This window comes from Primulina huaijiensis, chromosome 1, assembly GCF_012295235.1.
Source record: "Primulina huaijiensis isolate GDHJ02 chromosome 1, ASM1229523v2, whole genome shotgun sequence".
NCBI lineage: Eukaryota > Viridiplantae > Streptophyta > Magnoliopsida > Lamiales > Gesneriaceae > Primulina > Primulina huaijiensis.
In genome coordinates, this window is record NC_133306.1 from 10297793 (window position 1) to 10318495 (window position 20703).

Below are 20703 nucleotides of genomic sequence, written 5' to 3' on the forward strand. Positions count from 1 at the left end.
CTTACCCTAATTAGCCATATTTTTCTCATCGACCTCTTGATCAAGAATGTCAGAACTCAAATCTGATTGCAATCGTCAGATCATATTAAGAGTGTTAGCGTCTAGAAGCATCACCTCATGATCCTTTACGTATCACTGATAGTGTTTGCATGAGATACTAAGTTGTGGTTAGTGTATACTACGATCATTTCCACACATATATCCCTATTAAATTTGCAATTATTGGTATATCGAGATTTACAAATGAATTCGATAATGATGTGATGTATCTTTGAGTAACATAGTTGCATCGTATGTGCGAATAAGGACACATTTTCATAATGCACATGTTTTACTCTGGCCAAAGATTCCCTGCATTATTAACCCATCAAATCACATAAGATATCCACACCTGATGTTACCTGTGAATCTTTGACTACAATACATTGCCTCTTACGTTTGTCGAAATTACACTCAATCTCACCACTTGAAGATTCTAGTGGAGTTAATAAACAAATCAAAGTGTAGTGCTAGTACATAGAGCCTCCATGTTGTCCAAAGTCAATGACTAATGTGTACAACCATAACCGCAGACTAATCCACTCGATAAATGATAACAATTTGAAAGTCCGAGAGAGGGTTGTTTAGTACAATCATCATATGATCCCTCATCTCTATTATTAGACATCTCCATGCCCATACCAATGTAATATGACGTTGACATCAAATATGCTATTATCGAGCTCGACCGACTTTTATATTTGTTTTGGGCGGTTGAATCGACTAAAAACAAGTTTAGAATATACAAACCTATCATCAGCAACTCACCTCTTTTTATGTAAAATACAAACCTCATTAATAATTAATTTTTTTAACCATGAGGGATATAGTAGAAGAAGTAGGAACATATTTATTCAGGAAATAAAATGAAAACGAGAATGTAATATTTGAGATAAATAATAGAAAATAAATTGAAATATACTTTTTTTTTAAAAAAAAAGATTATATATAAAATCTGACAGATATTTTAGTTGGGTGGGCAAGTAAAATAAAAACAAGAAAGTCAAAACTAGAAGAAGATTTAATTCAAGAGCAATCAATTTGGTTCACACCAAAATTATTGGGGTACCAAGCACAGTTGGGAATGGATTGAATCAACGCGGCAAAGAAAAGCCGACTTATCATTGATAATAATATTATATTATATATAACAACCTAATATCTTTGGCTCTTTACATGATCTCTCACGAGTCATGCCGTCGATATCTATCGTGAATTATTTTTAACGAATAAATTATTCATTTCTTCAACTATATCACACACACACACACACACGCACACGCACACGCACACATATAAATAAATCTACTTTATATTAGTATATCTCTACAAGTTTATTTTTTAAAATTACTTCTAATAAGTTTATAATCTATTAAAAGATGATATTTAAAATGCGATAAATTTCCTAATATAATCAATTAAACTTACGTAAACGTCTCCAACATTGCCAATATATGTTACAAATTCAAATGTAATTGTAGAACGTCTTAAAATTGGATACTGCATGCAATTTATCCAATTAAACATATTATAAATTCATTGCGTTAAAGTAAAGTTATGTGCCAAGCATTATAATACGGAACGTAAATCATTAAAACAAGGGTGGAATAATTCTTCCGTGACAGATGCTATTATATCTTCTCTTAGTTAGGTTAATTATGGTCTGGTAAATCGGGTGAGCTGTGTATAGACGATTCATCGGGTCAGGTAAGTTCTTCTCAAATACACTGGAGACCCTATAGATGGTAGCCGAATTGAATAATCTGCACACTTTAAGAACAAAAAACGTTAGCGGGACGCCGTAAGGTTTTCCGGGATGACCACTCCGACGCTCAAGTTAGTCAAATGTCTTTCGCAAAAGAAAATGAATTATATAGAATGTATATTTAGCACCCGTGCAAAATTTTTTAAGTGAATATAATACTTTAGGATCAAGTAAACCTAATTATTTATAGGAGAAAATGTAATGATGACCTTGCTTTCAGTGTTCGGTTGCTACTTATATCAAGATGATTGCCAATCCCTGCCTTCTGACACTGCCGCATCTGACAGTTCATACTACCTCTAGTCCAGTCATATCATTCCTACGTGCACTGAATGACATTCCAATGATTTCGAAGCATGGCACCCTACAATTGTGGACCCATAATTGACATGTGTACCTAGGTGATCGGGTAGATGATCGTGGTGTGAGAATGAGAACAGGACCCCTGATCCTCTAAGTCTTATTAAATTGTCCGAGCTAAGTCGAGGTCTCGGGTTTACTTGAAAATGTGAGGGTCTTATCTGCATCCCTGGTGTCACAAACCCAAGTATGGTCTATAAAAGAGCACTCCATTTTCCAATTTGGCTCTTACCCCTGGCTTCTTTAATCTTTTTGATCCATCCCCAACCTGAGTTTCATGATGATCCGATGACCCAGGTGCTTACGGGATATCACCACTCCCTCCTTAAATATTCAGGCTAGAGTCTCGCTCGCTATCTCGAGTGGTTAAATGACACTCGGGCGGGAAATTAGTTGATATTTTGAATTGGAGCGGGCTAGGGATGATGTTATCATGATGTAAGTCTTAGCAGTAAAAAAGATAAATGTTTAACAGGCGTCGCTTCATATTTCGGACCCATGTGTTCAACTACCAAATGAAATTTTCGATGTACATCTCGTTCATTCGCTTATCCTAAGATCTTTGGTTGAGATCACTTTCACCCGAATTTTGTTATCGACCGATTCACCCATCACAAACTTTTTGCGTCCTCTGCTACTTCTCCCTCGAATCTGCATCTTTCGGCCAGCCTTCCCTACCTATCATCTACTCATGAGTCTTTTTTCGTCATGCCAAATTCTACTTCCTCAACCTCTGGAGCAAACATGCATGCCTCATCTGGGTATGAGTATGTGGCGGTACACTCCTTTACTGTTCCAATTTCTCCTCGTTCCTCTGCCACTTCCAAAAAACTATTTCTCGTCTTTACCAAATCTAAAAAATCTAAAAAATTACCCATCAGTCTGATGGGCATTCCCGAGCCCTAGAGAAGGGTAAGGGTAAAGCACGAGCCTTGCCAAAAACTGATAAGGATGAGGTGTCGATTGCTACGTGGTTTTCGACTATGGTGAGATCTCTTCGCCTTGGAGGTCGAAGAGGACCTTGGAGTCCTCTGGTCTATCCCCTCCTCTAACTGCATCCTTATTCCCGGTCCCTTGGACTGGGCTGACCAACTCCTGGAGGCTTTTTACTCTTTTGTTCGAGACCAGGTCCGGAGTGGCCTTCAGTTCTCCATCCACTCTTCCTACATCGAGGTGACCCACTCTTTTGGTGTTCCTATAAATCAACTCCACCCCAACTCCTTCGATATAATGGTCTCGGCCTACGTGATTTTTAAAATGAAAAACCTTCGTATCAACTCCCATCCTTCAATACTATTTCATTTGTCGATTTAATGAGAGAGCTTTCACTTTAACTTACCCGGATCAACAAAAGTTTCATTGATGATATTCCTTCTTCTCTGAATGGATGGAAAGGTCGGTTCTTCTATGTTAGTCTTCCCTCCTCTCCCAAGTGTCCAATAGGTTTTCTTCCAAGTCTTCTTTCCTAGCCAGAACTCCCCAAGTCGTATAAATATGAAGAACCTTATAAACGGAGCCAAGATCTCGTAGAAGAAGAGCAGAAGTTCTTCTCTTCACTGCTGATATCATAGGTGAATCTTGTGGCGTACAAGTTGGATACCCGGGCTGAGGAACCTGGTGATTGATGAATTCGACGCCTCGGGTACTCGTCTTGATACCATTTTCTTCCTTTTATTTTCTCTTAACTTTAAATATTATGTTGTTAACACTTTTATTTTGCAGATTGTCCTGAGATGCATGAAGCCTTTGCAAAGAGATGGGCTGCTGAGAAAGTGGCCTAAGAAAAGAAACGGGTTGCTCAGAAAGTTGCTACAGAGAAAAAAGACTGGATAAGAGGGTGGCCGACGAAGCCCAAGTAGCTGTTGAGGCCCGTGACGCTGAAGAGAAAATGTTTGCTGACAATAGGGAGAGGAAGCGACCGAGAAGGCCATCAGAGAGGGGATGGTTGCTGAGGCCCTAGTGGAGGAATGAGATCCCAGGCAACCCGATCCCCCTTCAAAGATTGAGGATGCAATCCCCATTATTCGCCGAAAGAGAAAGGCTATTGGTGATCCCGAGACAGTCATCCTCACTGACACCAATGAGAGGGCCTAAAACTCCGTCCGAGATACCTCGTTGTAATGCCCGAGATTTTATCCTGTTAAACTGAGATGAGTATTTGATTGAGTGATATGCTTATAGACAGAACACATCAAGATTGGATTGGAATTGTCAAGGTGTGAATATGTGCGACGACAGAAGGTCTCGCGCATATGCGAGGCTGGTGGGCGCGCATATGCGCGAACTGTGTGGTTCCAAGATGTGCCGAGACGAAGGTCTCGCGCATATGCGCGACAAGAGGCGCGCATACGCACGAGGTGTCCAGTAGCCAAAGTGATTGTCCAGAGAAGTTGGCGCATATGCGCCGAGAGAGGGCGCGCATATGCGCCAGAAGCTGAAATTGTCAAGTGCCGAGACAGAGCGTCTCGTGCATATGCGCCGGTGATGGTCGCGCATATGCACGAGACGTGTTGAACAAAGAATAAGCTACTTGCCCTTACCATGCAAGATATATATATGAATTGGACTTCATTCTTCATTCTTTAGGAGCAAAAGAACGGAGAAGACTTCAGAAATTCCCTCAAGCTTCCTTCTAGTTTAGATTTTGAATTGTGAGAGATCCAACCGCACGATTTTTGATCCGATTATAAATTCTTGCTCCTCTTGCTTCAAGTTACCGAAGGATGTAAGTATTATTATGTTTTTGCTTGGTTTGGAAATATAATGTTGGGGAAATTAGATTTTGAGCTATATGATATGTTCTTGATATGTTGAGATACGTAGAATCGAAAGCGGATCGAAGAAATGAGATCGTATGAGATTGTTATGCATTTTAGCATATTTGTGGTTGGGATTATACATATTTTGTGAATTGTATATGATATTGGTTGATGAGGATGAATTATGGTTATTGATTATTGATGTTTGAGTTGACCGGTATCGCAAGATTACGCCGTTATGCCGTCGAAATGTACCGAGATTGAATATTGATCCATATGTGTGTTCCTTGGAGTTAGAGGTTGATATGGAACATTGTATATATGTCTTTTCAGATTGGTATTGACAGATTGGATATCGAGATTTCAAGACTTCGACTTATTCAACCGAAACTACGACAAGAAAGGTATAATTCATGTTGGTTCGGGAAGATACAACTCGAGTTAGATTTGATTCGAGTTTCCCAAAATCACATACTAGATTTCTATACCTTGCTATGCTTGTGCTTTATTTTGATTTATGTATAAGCATTGAGATAGGAGAGTCATTGGCAGAATTGCCATGTTCTAGACGTTCGGTGGTATCGAAGCACAAGAGAAGATCGACTCCGGTTGTAGATATTAGATCCAGACAGGGCCGAAATCTAGGAATAAGACGTACCGTCACCACGATTGGGAGGGTAGGTGAGAGACTTGTTACGTCTTATTCACACCGGGATCCCTAGAGTTAGATATGAATCGAATCAAGAATAAGAGTCGAAGAGGTATTATCTGTATTCATTAATGTGTTACGATTAATGATTCATGTATTATGATTTTGTATTTCCTTGCTTAACATGCATGTATACATGTTTTATACTGGGATTTGTTCTCACCGGAGTATCCGGCTGTTGTTGTGTCTATATGTGTGCATAACAACAGGTGGGACAAGATCAGGGACGAGACAAAGATGAGAGATCGAGATAGCGTGGTGATTACGTGCATAGACGATGAACTAGTGGTTCTACATGTTGATTTGTAGTTGTTTTTTTAAAAAAAAAACGCTAGTTTGTATGACTGTAATGAATCAAGACATGTATTTACTTCAGTTGAAATAAAATAGAGATATCATTTGTGTATGATTTATATACAATTGTTTATACTTGTTAAAAAGCAAAATTTTGACCCACATTTTCTAGCAAAGATCCACTTAATCCCAAAGATAATTGAGTTAGAGCACGGGTCCTCACACTCGTACTCTACCCAGACTACCCCGGAGTAGCACCAACCAAACCCCCAGGAGCCCGGGTTAACCTCTTCCTAGATGGGTTTCTTTAGCAGGGGTGCGGCTTGTGAAGAATTTGACCTCCCCCATTTATGAGGCTAATCTTCAGGTCTTGGGTCCTAACCACAAGCTGTTCGAGGGCACCACTCAAGTTCTTTCACGTAACTCATCTTTCCAGGTGCTTTATGTTCCTTAAGTAATTATTTATTTCTCTTTGTTGTAGCTTTTTCTTATACAGCCTTTGGATGCTGATAGATGCCTATGAAGAAGTCGCTTCTGTTGCCAAACAAGAAGTGGGCCGTGCTCGAGCTGCTAGTGAACTCCATGTTCAGTTCAGGGATGAACTGGATTGGGCCGAGTGGTACACCATGAGACCATATTCGCGCTCAAGACGATATCTGAGGTAGCCTATCATCAAATAGAAGAGTCCCAAGCGAGACTTCTGAAAGCCCAGATAGAGGTTGGGGCTACGGTTGCCAAGGTAGACATATTGAGGGCCGAGCTCTCTACTTCGAAGGTGCGAGTCCGATCTTTGGTCGAAGATCTCGAAATCACAAGGCCCGAACCGATGAAGCTGAGGCTGCCCTAGTTGCCCATCGACAAACTGAGGATAAACGGCGGAATTCCTTTCTACAATCCTAAGAGTTCAGAGCGGTGGTGGAAAACAAGGCTTATTCCTTCTTCAAGATCGGGTTCTACAGTGCCAGAAGCAGTTTGAAGTGGCTGGCCTTCTCCTACCGGATAAAGAAGGCTTCCAAACTTTGACTAGGCCATTTACTCCCTCCTTCAGGATGAAGAAGGGGCAGGAAGGAAGGACTTCGATGCTACTGGGTCTGAGGACTTGAAAAATGTAGAATAAGATTGGAAAAATTTCTTTTCTTTTTTGCATTTCCAGCCTCAAGACCTTGCTTTGTACTCTTTTTTCAACATTAATAAAATTAAATTCTTTTAGTTATGTCTTTTCATTTCTCCATTAGAACAAATAAGTATACCAGACTAAAATAAACACATTCCGAAAAATTCTAAGTGTCGAGTAGTTATCGGGCCTTCAAGGTGAAGCTAATATAACTCGGACACTTTGAAAGATGAGCTTAAAACTTGAAAAATCTTTCAAGTGTCAAGAGGATAATCAGACCAGCTTGATTCATTAACACTTGCTTGAATAAGGTGTTGGGACCTCTTGCTTCCTAGATAACATAAAAATAAAGTATCGAGGCCTTAAAACTCCCGATTTTTTTATAGGAAGTCGGGGCCTCATACAGCTTGCTCCTGAACTAATTTTCCGAATGACTTTGTAAGGTCTCTCCCACTGGGCTTCTAATTTGTCAACGTTTCCGACTGGATTGACTTTTCTTAAGGCAGGATCACTGACTTGAAAATCTCGAGGTTGAACTCCCTTGTTGTATGCTTGTATGAATCGACTTCGAAAGGACTATATTCGGATGACAGCTCTTTCTCTTCTTTCTTCCACTAGTTCTAATTCTCGAGACCGAGCCACATCATTCCCTTCTGGGTAGGCTTTGACTCGGGCTGAAGTTTGCCCAATCTCGGCATATATTACGGCTTCAAATCCAAACACCAAACTGAAAGGCGTTTCCCCAGTAGCAGTACGAGGAGTGGTCCGCCGATAAGCCCATAAAACACATGGCAATAATTCTACCAAATCTTTCCCGATTCTTTGCAACCTATCTCTCAAAGCTTGAACTATTGTGCAATTGGTGATCTCAGCTTGCCCATTAGCCTGTGGGTAGGCAACCAAAGTGAAAGACTGGGCAATTTTCATTTCTTCACATCAAGCTGTCACTTTTTGTCTTTAAAACTCTCGACCATTGTCATATATCAACTTTCTCGACAGGCCAAATAGGAAAACTATGTTCTTCCATAAAAATTTCAAAACTTCCTATTCTGTGATTTTGGCTGGGAGCTCGACCTCCACACTTGGAGAAATAATCAACTGCAACTAACATGAACTTCTTCTATGCCTAGGCTATTGGAAGAGGTCCTATAATATCTGGGCCCCACTCATCAAATGGGCAGGATGCTTGGACATGTTTCATGACTGAGACCAGATTATGACAGAAATTTCCACGATGTTGGCATCCTTCACAATCTTGGATTATTTGAATAGCATATGAATTCATAGTAGGCATCCATAAACCGGCTAAAAATGTTTTCCAAATGAGTGTTGTAGCCCCGATGTGGTCCCCACAACCACCTTCATGAATTTTCCTAAGCACATATTTGGTTTTTCCCTCGGTCAAACATTTGAGCATCGGGCCCTGGTATGACCGTCAATACAACACTCCATTTGATACGAAGAAACAAGGAGCCTACCTCATAATTTTCCGAGCCTGTCCAGGATCCTCGGGAAACTTAGCTGCTAAAATAAGTTCAAGCAGGGTGTTGTCTATGCTTCATCCTGGGGGGCCACTGAATCATCCTCTATTACAAACACGAGCTCAGTGTGATGAATAATACTTCTTTAATTTACGCTGGTTAGATTAGATGCCATTTTGGCCAGGGAGTCGGCCTCCGTATTTTCTTCTCTTCGGATTTGCTCCACACTCCAATCATTAAAATTTTCCAGCAACTCCTGAATAGCTATAAAATAATTCATCACTCTCTTCCCTGACTTCATAAGAACCCTTCATCTGCTGAGTGAATAAATAATGACCCAGGTGGCTTCGGCTTCCCGGCCTGATCTCATTCCGGCTAAAACAGACTCATGCTCAGCTTCATTGTTGGAAGCTTGAAAATCTAATATTACAACAACTTTGACCTTTTCCCCACTTGGAGAGATTAGGACAACTCCTACCACACTTCCTTCTATTGGAATATTTCATGTTTACAATCTTGATTTTGATGTTAACAAAACTTGTTATTTTGTTATTAATGATTTTACCTAAGTGCGCAGAAAGCTACCGAGCCTAAACTGAAGCTATCGAGACGCAAACTGAAAGCGCCACCTGATTGCCCAAACTGAACCAGTTCAACTGATTGTTCAGCTGATAGGTAGTTCAGTAGAAGACTTTCAGAAGCCCGGCTAGCTGATGAAGAGCCCAGCTGACCAGTTCAACTGAATCAGTGAAATCAGTCCAGCTGACGAGCCAACTAATTTCACCAAACCAGTTTAAGACCAGTTCAACTGATCAGTTCAGAGCATCAGTTAGGAACCGACCAGTTTGCATAAACGTATAAACTACGTAAACATACATGTATCATCGTAAAAATCATGTAAAGCAATTAAACTTACATACTTGAGGCTTGACGACTGAGCTTTCCAGAATTGGCGGTGGCACAACCACTTTGAAGGAACATTGCTCTGATACCAACTGAAACGTCCACTACTCGTTTTTCTTAAAATGTATTTTAAAAAAAAATTTCTTTATAATTCATTTGGCCGAAACTTTAAGCATTTAAAATATGAATATTTTGTACCATTTAAAAATAAACTAACCAACTATTATTTGAAAATCCAAAATAAAGTAATTCAAAGCATAAAGTCATAAAAAGTCAACCAACCTAAACTAACGTTATTTCAAAAATAAACTTAACTCTAACATCCTCTCAAAAACCTCTCAAAAGCATCCTAAGTCATAAAAATCTTTAAATAATCATAAAGCATAAACTTATTTATTTGTGGAAAACTAGAGACACGGTCCTCAGGTTCTGTGCACCTTCAGTTCAGCAAGATCAACCATCAAGACCTTCATTAACATCAATATCATGCTCACCTTCATCAATCAAACCTAGTGAATCTATTGACTTAGCAAACCTTAACCATGATAGCAAATAATACATATATCATTGGACAAGCCTAAACCAGCTACTGAATTTTTCTTGCCCTAACTTGAAAACTCTAGCAATCTACCCATACAACCGTCGGCCCTAACACTTATCCGCCACGACCAGCCCCTAGTTGACCACCCTAGGACCCTATTGGATCCCTATGGACCCTACTGGACCGATCTTGAGAAGCCTAAAACCCACAGCCCCTCAAACCCGTCCCAAGGCATCCGCGGCACCCCCTTTCCTCACGCGATCACCTAGCCCTTCGAACCTAGCATCATGCAGCCCCCCTTGAACCATCCTACAGCCCCTTTAGGTCTCCTGGTCACACCTTAATAGCAGCTAGAAGTCGTGGCCATCAAGGACGCCTAGCCGAAGAGCCTTGACCACAAGGACTATATTTTCGTTCCTCATGCTACTTGTTATGTCCAGCCCTTGATCGTGCCCTTATGAACTCCAAAACTGTAGAACCCAAAAATCAGATTACGTATAAGCCATGCATAATTTTTATTATTTAATTAAAATGAATTATTATTTAAATATGAAATGTTTTATTTATTTTAAAAGAAGATGTTTAGTTTTATCATCACAGGGTAAATACGCGAGGTCGGACCGGAGTTTGGAGATTTAAGATAAAATTAATAATAGGAAAGATATTCCTAAATTTAATTAAGTCAATGAATAATTTAATTTAAAGAAATAGAATGTTTTAAGATTTATTAAATTAATTAGAATTAAGTTGTTAAATAAATTTTTTTAGGTTCAATATTTAATTAAAGCTTAAATAAAATATGTAAACAAATGGGGGTGAATTAATAAAGGTCAAATATATTCAAGAAATTTAAACATAGCATCTAAACATTTAAATTTGAGGTCATGTATGCTATGCAAGATTTTATCCTAAATGGAATTGTTAATTCACTATAAAATATAAACCTTAAGCATTTAAAATATGAAACTAAAATAATAGTATACCATGCAAATGAGTAATAATTTTCGGTTAAGACAATTCAAAGGTGTAGTAAATCTATTCATGTTACTCTCTATGACCATTAAGGTGAATTCATTCCCTCACTTTAATTCACTAATTAGTAGTAAATTCAAATGTAATAATATACTTCATTTCCCCTTAACCTATGAGCCTAGAAAATGAGCTGATCGTGCATTGAGAATAAGAAAATGTATCGGCCAGCTAGAGGAGGAAAAACAATTCAAATTCCATTCTATTCCTTCACTTGAAACTCTCAACTAAATGCACTTCAATGCCTATTTATCACCTCCTATAATACTCATCTCTATTGTCTAGCAATCACACACCATTACCTTCGAAAAACATCAGAAAAACAGCAGATGAAATCGAGAGAACTGCAGCAGAAAAGTAGGAAAGAAAAGAAGTTCCAACTCCGACTCCGTTGCGTCGTATTCGTTGTATTGATTGTTTTTGTCAAAACAAATTCCAGGCATGTATATATTGTTTATTTGCTCTTCAATCAGGTCCTACAGATATATTTAAAGAATTATATGTTCATGAATCATGCAACAATTTGAAATTTTGACAGCAACATTCTGAAATTTTGCACAACCTTCTTTGGCCTTTATATTCAGCTTTACGGTTGGATTGTTTTTACTGAATCCAGGTGGTTGCTCGGTTTCAGGCTTACACGACTGCAGTTAGGCATGAATTAGAATGTTTTAGGGTGTTATTGGTCCATTGAATTGCATCCATACACTCACAAATAAAGGAATGATAGCAACTTTTTCAAAACTACAGATTTAAGCTTCGTTTTTGGTCATTTGGGTGGTTATAGAGTGTGTTCGAATCTTGGCTGTCCTAGGGACTATAGTCATGGTTAGAACCCTCATTTATCATGTCTAGGACGTGACCAAGGTATCCTTTTGAAGCCTGGTTCATGGTTCCATCAGATTTTTAAAACAGCAACACAAGCATCACTTGATCTCTTTTAGTTTCTGATTTGTGTGAGTATGGTTTCGGTTTTTGGGTGTTGTATGGATTGTGGTTGGCTTGTAGCTCATAACCATGGTTCATACCCCACTTCATCATGTCAAGATCGAGCCAAGGTTAATTATATAGCCACTGGAACGAAGATTGACAGCAAAACAATTCAATATACACACCACTGCACAGAATATGCATTCTCGGCTAGCATGTTGCATTGTCCTATGTGTTGGCTCGGTTTGTGGCTGGCTTTTAGCCCTTAGCCATGGTCCAAGCCATACCTTAGGATGTTAATAAGAGTCCTTGGGCAGTGGTTCAAGCCCATGGTCATTTATTTCAGGATTTTCACTACAAACACACAAGCTGCTATTTCTGGTTTTTGACATCAACTTGAGCTTCGGTTTTGGAGGTGGTTTGAATTATTGGTTGGCTTTTAGCCTATGGCCTTGGACTAGACACTACCTTAATGAGTTAGAAAAGTTGTGTTTTTGGCCGTTTGTGATTTGGTCGAGTTTAGGATCGTACGAGAATTTACGGTGAAAGGTGCCAAAATGACTCTCGAAAGAGTGTTTTATGTTTTTGGATTCACTTCACTTATTTTCGTGTTTTTCAGTTCTTATGCATATTTTTCAGTATATTTGGGTTATTTTTAATCATGGTTAAACGTCGGTTTAATGTTGGTTCGGGTTGGTACGATACCATGATTAAAAATCAAGTGGTTGGTCCTAATAGTCTCATTTTTGGTTCTATTGTTGAGTTTTGGTTCTATTGGCAAGTTTAAGTCAAGATAATATTATTTGCATGTGCCACATATTAGAGTTAAGTCACAGCAAGCCTGGGAGCGATTCAACTCATCCGGTAAAAATAAGGTTATAATTATATTACGTGCATAAAAATATAAAATGTTTATTTTTTAGATAGATGCTATATGTCTTGTGGCCACCTTATGTTTATGGGTTTGGAAGTCGGTAGGCGCAACCAAGGACCTCTCCACCCGATGACTTACGACCGTTTTATGATTATGTATGGGTACGGACATCCAGTCCAAAGGCTGTGATTAATCTCTACCGCCCAGTATACTGCGGTTTAGTCTGATCAGGCGCTCACGTTATGTTATGGGCCACTAGCTTAGAAACATTATCTCTACCAGAAAATTATGATATGATATGACAGAGCTCTATTGAGCAAAGCTTTTACGTATGATTTTCAGATATGCACGTAGTTATAATTATTCATGATACGATTTTCACCGTACGCTTTACGATACTTTATTTTTACGTCGCATGCGATTTTATGATATATTTACTTGTTATTCACGATATATACATGTTTAGTCTTTAGACTCACTAGACTTGATTGTTGTAGGTATTGATGAGGTCGAGGCCACGGGCGGAGACCAGTGAGCGATCTTGGGACAGCAGTAGTAAACCCGAGGACCTCATGATTTAATTTACGCACCTTTTATCATTCAAACTTGATTTTAACATGTTGGATTATTTTTAAATTGTTGTTTGAAATACAATGTTGACTTCTGCTGTTATTTTAAAATTAAAATTATTTACATGTTTATTTTATAAATGAGTCAAGATAATTTTTTATTTAGAAAATTTTTAATAATTCCGCTAAAATATGAATATGAAATACGAGCCTTTACAGTTGGTATCAGAGCCTATGTTCTTGTAAAGGGTCGTACTACTACTGACCTCAAGAAGCTCATGAAGTCACGTCTTCGGTTTGTAAGTTTACAGTTACGCATTTTATTTAAAGCATGAATTACTTTAACAGCATGTTTTCATGAAATGTTTTTACGTTCAGATTTTTAATTATTTCAATATTTATTTAAATTTAAGATAAATTATGGAATTATGCATATTAGTTACGTATGGGCTATATATGGAACAGTATGCCTCCTAGACGCCAGGTTGGACGCCCGAGAGGTGGTGATGAGCACCGTCATGAGGACGGTAAGGGTCAGAGGCAAGAGAGACAGAGACCTCCACCCCCTCCACCAGATATGAACGTCCAGATGTTAGCTGGGATGACTCAGTTCTTCGCGCAGTTTGCGGGGAACAACGCTGTGGCAGCCAGACAGACAGGGCCTGAAGCTGTCTGTGAGCGGTTCATGAAGATGAGACCGAAAGAGTTCTCAGGGACGACAGATCCTTTGGTTGCAGAGGGCTAGATTAAATCCCTTGAGGTTATTTTCGAGTTCATGGGGCTTGAAGATGGAGATAGGGTTCGTTGTGCGACTTATCTGTTTGGAAGAGACACTCGTCTGTGGTGGGAAGGAGCATCTGTAGCTTTGGATATGGCTACTTTGAGCTGGGCGCGCTTCACAGAGGTATTCTACTCTAAATATTTTACTGACGAGGTGCGTTCCAGGTTGACCAGGGAGTTTATGACCTTGAGACAGAGAGACTTGACTGTTACGGAGTTCATCCGTAAGTTCGAGAGAGGATGTCATTTTGTACCCCTAATTGCTAATGATGCTGGAGCCAAATTGAGACATTTTATGGATGGTCTGCGGTCGATCTTGCGCCGTGATGTTAGGGTGGCTGCCTTACTACCTGTGATGTTGCTATTTCCAGAGCTCTAGCTGGAGAGCAAGAACAAAATGATATCGAGCGCGATCGCCAGGGTAAACGACCATTTCAGGCACCACACCGTCCTCCCCAGCAGCAGCATCAGAATAAGAGACCTTTCCACGGTCCACCAAGGAACAGAGGGCAGCAGCAGCAACAACAGGGACGGGCAGTCCCGAGGACAGTAGAGTATTCAGTCTGTGCCAAGTGCTCACGTCGTCATGCTGGGACTTGTATATATGGTTAGGGAAAGTGTTACAAATGTGGTAGTACTGACCACATATTGAAGAATTGTGCTCAGAAGAATCTGCCTACCCAAGGCAGAGTTTTTGCTCTCCATGCTGTAGAGACTAACCCAGAGACGATGCTCATGACAGGTATCCTAAATCTTTAAGTTGTATTTGAAGTTTAATGTTTTGGGTTAAGATTTTGAACTTAGAATTTATGATAGGATTGCATGTTCTAATCAGTGTTATTTACGGAAATTTAGGTTAGGAGAACTTTGACCTTTGCATGTCTATAAGCATAGCTCTTGTAAAACTATTGGGTTTAGCATGATATTCCAATCTTTCAGGGAGAATCTTTATAGCCGGTTCAGCTACGAAAACCTTGATAGATTCAGGGGCTACTCATTCATTCATTTCAAAAACCTTTACAAATTATCTCAAGATCAAGACAATTGGGCTAGACATAGCGTATTCAGTAGCATTGCCTTCTGGAAAGGAGATGACAGCTACTAATGTGATCCGAGACATAGACCTCGAACTTCATGGTAATCTCGTTTATGGGGATCTTATCGTGCTACCAATGCCAGAGTTTGATATCATTCTGGGTATGTACTGGCTTTTGAGAAACAGAGTTTTGATTGACTACCAGCGGAGATCAGTTCTAGTTCAACCGCCTAGGATGGAACAATTCTTATTCGAACCAGACAGGTACTTTCATTTACCGCGTATGATAGCTTGTGTCCAGGCTAGGAAGCTCATTCATAGAGGGTGTCGAGCATTTTTAGCTACTCTTGTATCTGTTCCTGAGACCCCAAACAGTCAGCATCCGCTGTTCCTATTGTCAAAGACTTTCTAGATGTTTTTCCTGATGACGTCACTGGTTTACCACCTGTGCGAGAGGTGGAATTCTCTATTGAGCTTATGCCAGGTACCGCGCCAATCTCAAAGGCACCATACCGATTAGCACCGACAGAGATGGCAGAACTCAAGAAGCAGATTCAGGAACTTCTTGAAAAGGAGTTCATTCGCCCGAGTTTTTCTCCATGGGGCGCGCTAGTCTTATTTGTGAAGAAGAAGGATGGGTCGATGAGGCTTTGCATCGATTATCGGGAGTTGAACAGAGTTACAGTGAAGAACAAATACCCACTTCCGAGGATTGCAGATTTATTTGATCAATTGTAAGGAGCTTCAGTATTCTCCAAGATAGATCTGCGTTCCGGTTATCATCAGTTGCGGGTTAAAGACGCTGATGTTCTCAAGACTGCTTTTAGGACTCGTTATGGCCACTTCGAGTTCCTTGTGATGCCGTTCGGTTTGACGAATGCGCCAGCGATCTTCATGGATATCATGAATCGCGTATTCTGGCCGTATCTTGATCAGTTCGTGATAGTATTCATAGACGATATTCTGGTCTACTCAAAGAATCAAGAGGATCACAACAGAAATCTGACCACAGTATTGCAGACCTTACAAAAGCATAAGCTATTCGCGAAGTTCAGTAAGTGCGAGTTCTGGTTAGAGAAAGTGACGTTCTTAGGCCACGTCGTTTCTAACAATGGTATTGAGGTAGACCCAGCGAAAGTTGCAGCAGTCAGAGATTGGGTTGTGCCGCAAAATGCATCAGAGATCCGTAGTTTCCTTGGGCTAGCAGGATATTATCGGAAGTTTATTCGGGGATTCTCCTTTATTGCAGTTCCACTCACATCATTGACGAAGAAGAATGTTAAGTATGTGTGGAGCGAGGAATGTCAGAAGAGCTTCGATACATTGAAGCAAGCTCTTATTTCAGCGCCAGTATTGGCCATGCCGTCAGGACCCGGAGATTTTGTTCTGTATACCGATGCTTCGAAACTCGGGTTAGGCGCAGTATTGATGCAGCATGGGAGGTGATAGCATATGCTTCTCGTCAGTTGAAGATTCATGAGAAGAATTATCCTACCCATGATCTAGAGTTGGCAGCCGTAGTATTTGCATTGAAGATTTGGAGGCACTATTTGTACGGAGAGAAGTGTCAGATCTTCACCGACCACAAAAGTCTCAAATACTTCTTTACACAGAAAGAGTTGAATATGCGGCAGAGGCGTTGGTTGGAGCTAGTGAAAGACTATGACTGTGACATTAGCTATCATCCTGGAAAAGCTAATGTAGTTGCGGATGCGTTGAGCAGGAAAGTCGCAGTGATGGCTCATATGGTGGTTTCGAGACCTCTTCAGTTTGAGATACAGAGGTTTGATCTAGAGACATATCCTCAAGGTAGAGTTCCTCGTCTATCTACTTTGACGATTCAGTCTTCTCTTCTAGACCGTATTCGTAGTGGACAGTTAGCAGACGAGCAGTTGGCAAAGTGGAGGCAGAGAGATGAGGTCAAGGGCAGTATCTTGTATACAATCAGAGATGGTATTGTGAGATATCGAGACAGAATGTGGGTTCCTAGCGGCGATTCTATTCGAGAGGATATCTTATCTGAGGCCCATATGTCGTCGTACTCTATTCATCCAGGGAGTACGAAGATGTACAAAGATCTACAGTTATTATATTGGTGGCCTGGGATGAAGAGGGATATCAGACGTTTTGTATCCGAATGTCTGACGTGCCAGCTAGTGAAAGCGGAACATCAGAGACCAGCAGGTATGCTCAAGCCTCTTCCTATTCCCGAGTGGAAGTGGGAGAATGTTACCATGGATTTTGTTGTCGGATTGCCGAAGTCAGTCAGAGGGTCGAATGCTATATGGGTGATTATTGATCGTCTTACAAAATCAGCCCATTTCTTGCCTATTAAGACGACTTTCTCCATGATCCAGTATGTGGAGTTATATATCCGGGAGATCGTCAGACTTCATGGTATTCCCGTTTCTATAGTGTCTGACCGAGATCCTAGGTTCACTTAATCATTTTGGAAGAGTCTACACTCAGCTATGGTTACCAAGTTGTTGTTTAGCACGGCTTTTCACCCACAGACAGATGGTCAGTCCGAGAGAGTTATCCAGATTTTGGAGGATCTTCTTCGTGCATGTGTCCTCGATTTCTCCGGGAGTTGGGAATCAAAGCTACCATTGGCGGAGTTTACCTATAACAACAGTTTTCAGTCGTCTATAGGTATGGCTCCATATGAAGCGCTGTACGGTCGTAAGTGTAGATCGTATATTCATTGGGATGAAGTATGGGAGATAACAGAATTGGGCCCGGAGATTGTGCAGCAGGCTGCTGAGGTAGTAGTCAAGATCCGTGATAGGATGAGGACTGCTCAGAGCAGACAGAAGAGTTATGCGGATCAGAGGAGGAGGGATCTAGAGTTTGCTGTTGGTGACCATGTTTTTGTGAAGATTGCACCGATGAAAGGTGTCATGCGGTTCGGGAAGAAAGGAAAGCTCAGTCCGAGATTCATTGGACCATTTGAGATCCTCGACAGAGTTGGGACATTAGCTTATCGTGTTGCTCTTCCGCCGAATCTGGCCGGAGTACACAACGTGTTTCACGTCTCCATGTTGAGGAAGTATATGGCGAATCCATTACATGTCTTGAACTTTGAACCATTGCAGCTCACTCCGAACTTGTCTTATGAGGAAAGGCCAGTGCAAATTTTAGACAGACAGGAGAAAAAGCCTCGGAACAAAATGGTCAAGCTAGTGAAAGTCAAATGGCTCAATCATTCGGAGGAGGAAGCTACGTGGGAATCTGAGTCGGAGATGAGGAGTTGTTATCCCGAGTTATTCGGTAAGTTTTAATTTCGGGGACGTAATTCCTTTAAGGGGGGTAGAGTTGTAGAACCCGAAAATCAGATTACGTATAAGCCATGCATAATTTCTATTATTTAATTAAAATGAATTTTTATTTAAATATGAAGTGTTTTATTTATTTTAAAAGAAGATGTTTAGTTTTATCTTTACAGGGTAAATACGCGAGGTCGGACCGGAGTTTGGAGATTTAAGATAAAATTAATAATAGGAAAGATATTCCTAATTTAATTAAGTCAATGAATAATTTAATTTAAAGAAATATAATGTTTTAAGATTTATTAAATTAATTAGAATTAAGTTGTTAAATAAATTCTTTTAGGTTCAATATTTAATTAAAGCTTAAATAAAATATGTAAACAAATAGGGGTGAATTAATAAAGGTCAAATATATTCAAGAAATTTAAACATAGCATTTAAACATTTAAATTTGAGGTCATGTATGCTATGCAAGATTTTATCCTAAATGGAATTGTTAATTCACTATAAAATATAAACCTTAAGCATTTAAAATATGAAACTAAAATAATAGTATACCATGCAAATGAGTAATAATTTTCGGTTAAGACAATTCAAAGGTGTAGTAAATCTATTCATGTTACTCTCTATGACCATTAAGGTGAATTCATTCCCTCACTTTAATTCACTAATTAGTAGTAAATTCAAATGTAATAATATACTTCATTTCCCCTTAACCTATGAGCCTAGAAAATGAGCTGATCGTGCATTGAGAATAAGAAAATGTATCGGCCAGCTAGAGGAGGAAAAACAATTCAAATTCCATTCTATTCCTTCACTTGAAACTCTCAACTAAATGCACTTCAATGCCTATTTATCACCTCCTATAATACTCATCTCTATTGTCTAGCAATCACACACCATTACCTTCGAAAAACATCAGAAAAACAGCAGATGAAATCGAGAGAACTGCAGCAGAAAAGTAGGAAAGAAAAGAAGTTCCAACTCCGACTCCGTTGCGTCGTATTCGTTGTATTGATTGTTTTTGTCAAAACAAATTCCAGGCATGTATATATTGTTTATTTGCTCTTCAATCAGGTCCTACAGATATATTTAAAGAATTATATGTTCATGAATCATGCAACAATTTGAAATTTTGACAGCAACATTCTGAAATTTTGCACAACCTTCTTTGGCCTTTATATTCAGCTTTACGGTTGGATTGTTTTTACTGAATCCAGGTGGTTGCTCGGTTTCAGGCTTACACGACTGCAGTTAGGCATGAATTAGAATGTTTTAGGGTGTTATTGGTCCATTGAATTGCATCCATACACTCACAAATAAAGGAATGATATCAACTTTTTCAAAACTACAGATTTAAGCTTCGTTTTTGGTCATTTGGGTGGTTATAGAGTGTGTTCGAATCTTGGCTGTCCTAGGGACTATAGTCATGGTTAGAACCCTCATTTATCATGTCTAGGACGTGACCAAGGTATCCTTTTGAAGCCTGGTTCATGGTTCCATCAGATTTTTAAAACAGCAACACAAGCATCACTTGATCTCTTTTAGTTTCTGATTTGTGTGAGTATGGTTTCGGTTTTTGGGTGTTGTATGGATTGTGGTTGGCTTGTAGCTCATAACCATGGTTCATACCACACGTCATCATGTCAAGATCGAGCCAAGGTTAATTATATAGCCACTGGAACGAAGATTGACAGCAAAATAATTCAATATACACACCACTGCACAGAATATGCATTATCGGCTAGCATGTTGCATTGTCCTATGTGTTGGCTCGGTTTGTGTCTGGCTTTTAGCCCTTAGCCATGGTCCAAGCCATACCTTAGGATGTTATTAAGAGTCCTTGGGTGGTGGTTCAAGCCCATGGTCATTTATTTCAGGATTTTCACTACAAACACACAAGCTGCTATTTCTTGTTTTTGACAGCAACTTGAGCTTCAGTTTTGGAGGTGGTTTGAGTTCTTGGTTGGCTTTTAGCCTATGGCCTTGGACTGGACACTACCTTAATGAGTTAGAAAAGTCGTGTTCTTGGCCGTTTGTGATTTGGTCGAGTTTAGGGGTCGTACAAGAATTTACGGTGAAAGGTGCCAAAATAACTCTCGAAAGAGTGTTTTATGTTTTTGGATTCACTTCACCTATTTTCGTGTTTTTCAGTTCTTATGCATATTTTTCAGTATATTTGAGGTATTTTTAATCATGGTTAAACGTCGGTTTAATGTTGGTTCGGGTTGGTACGATACCATGATTAAAA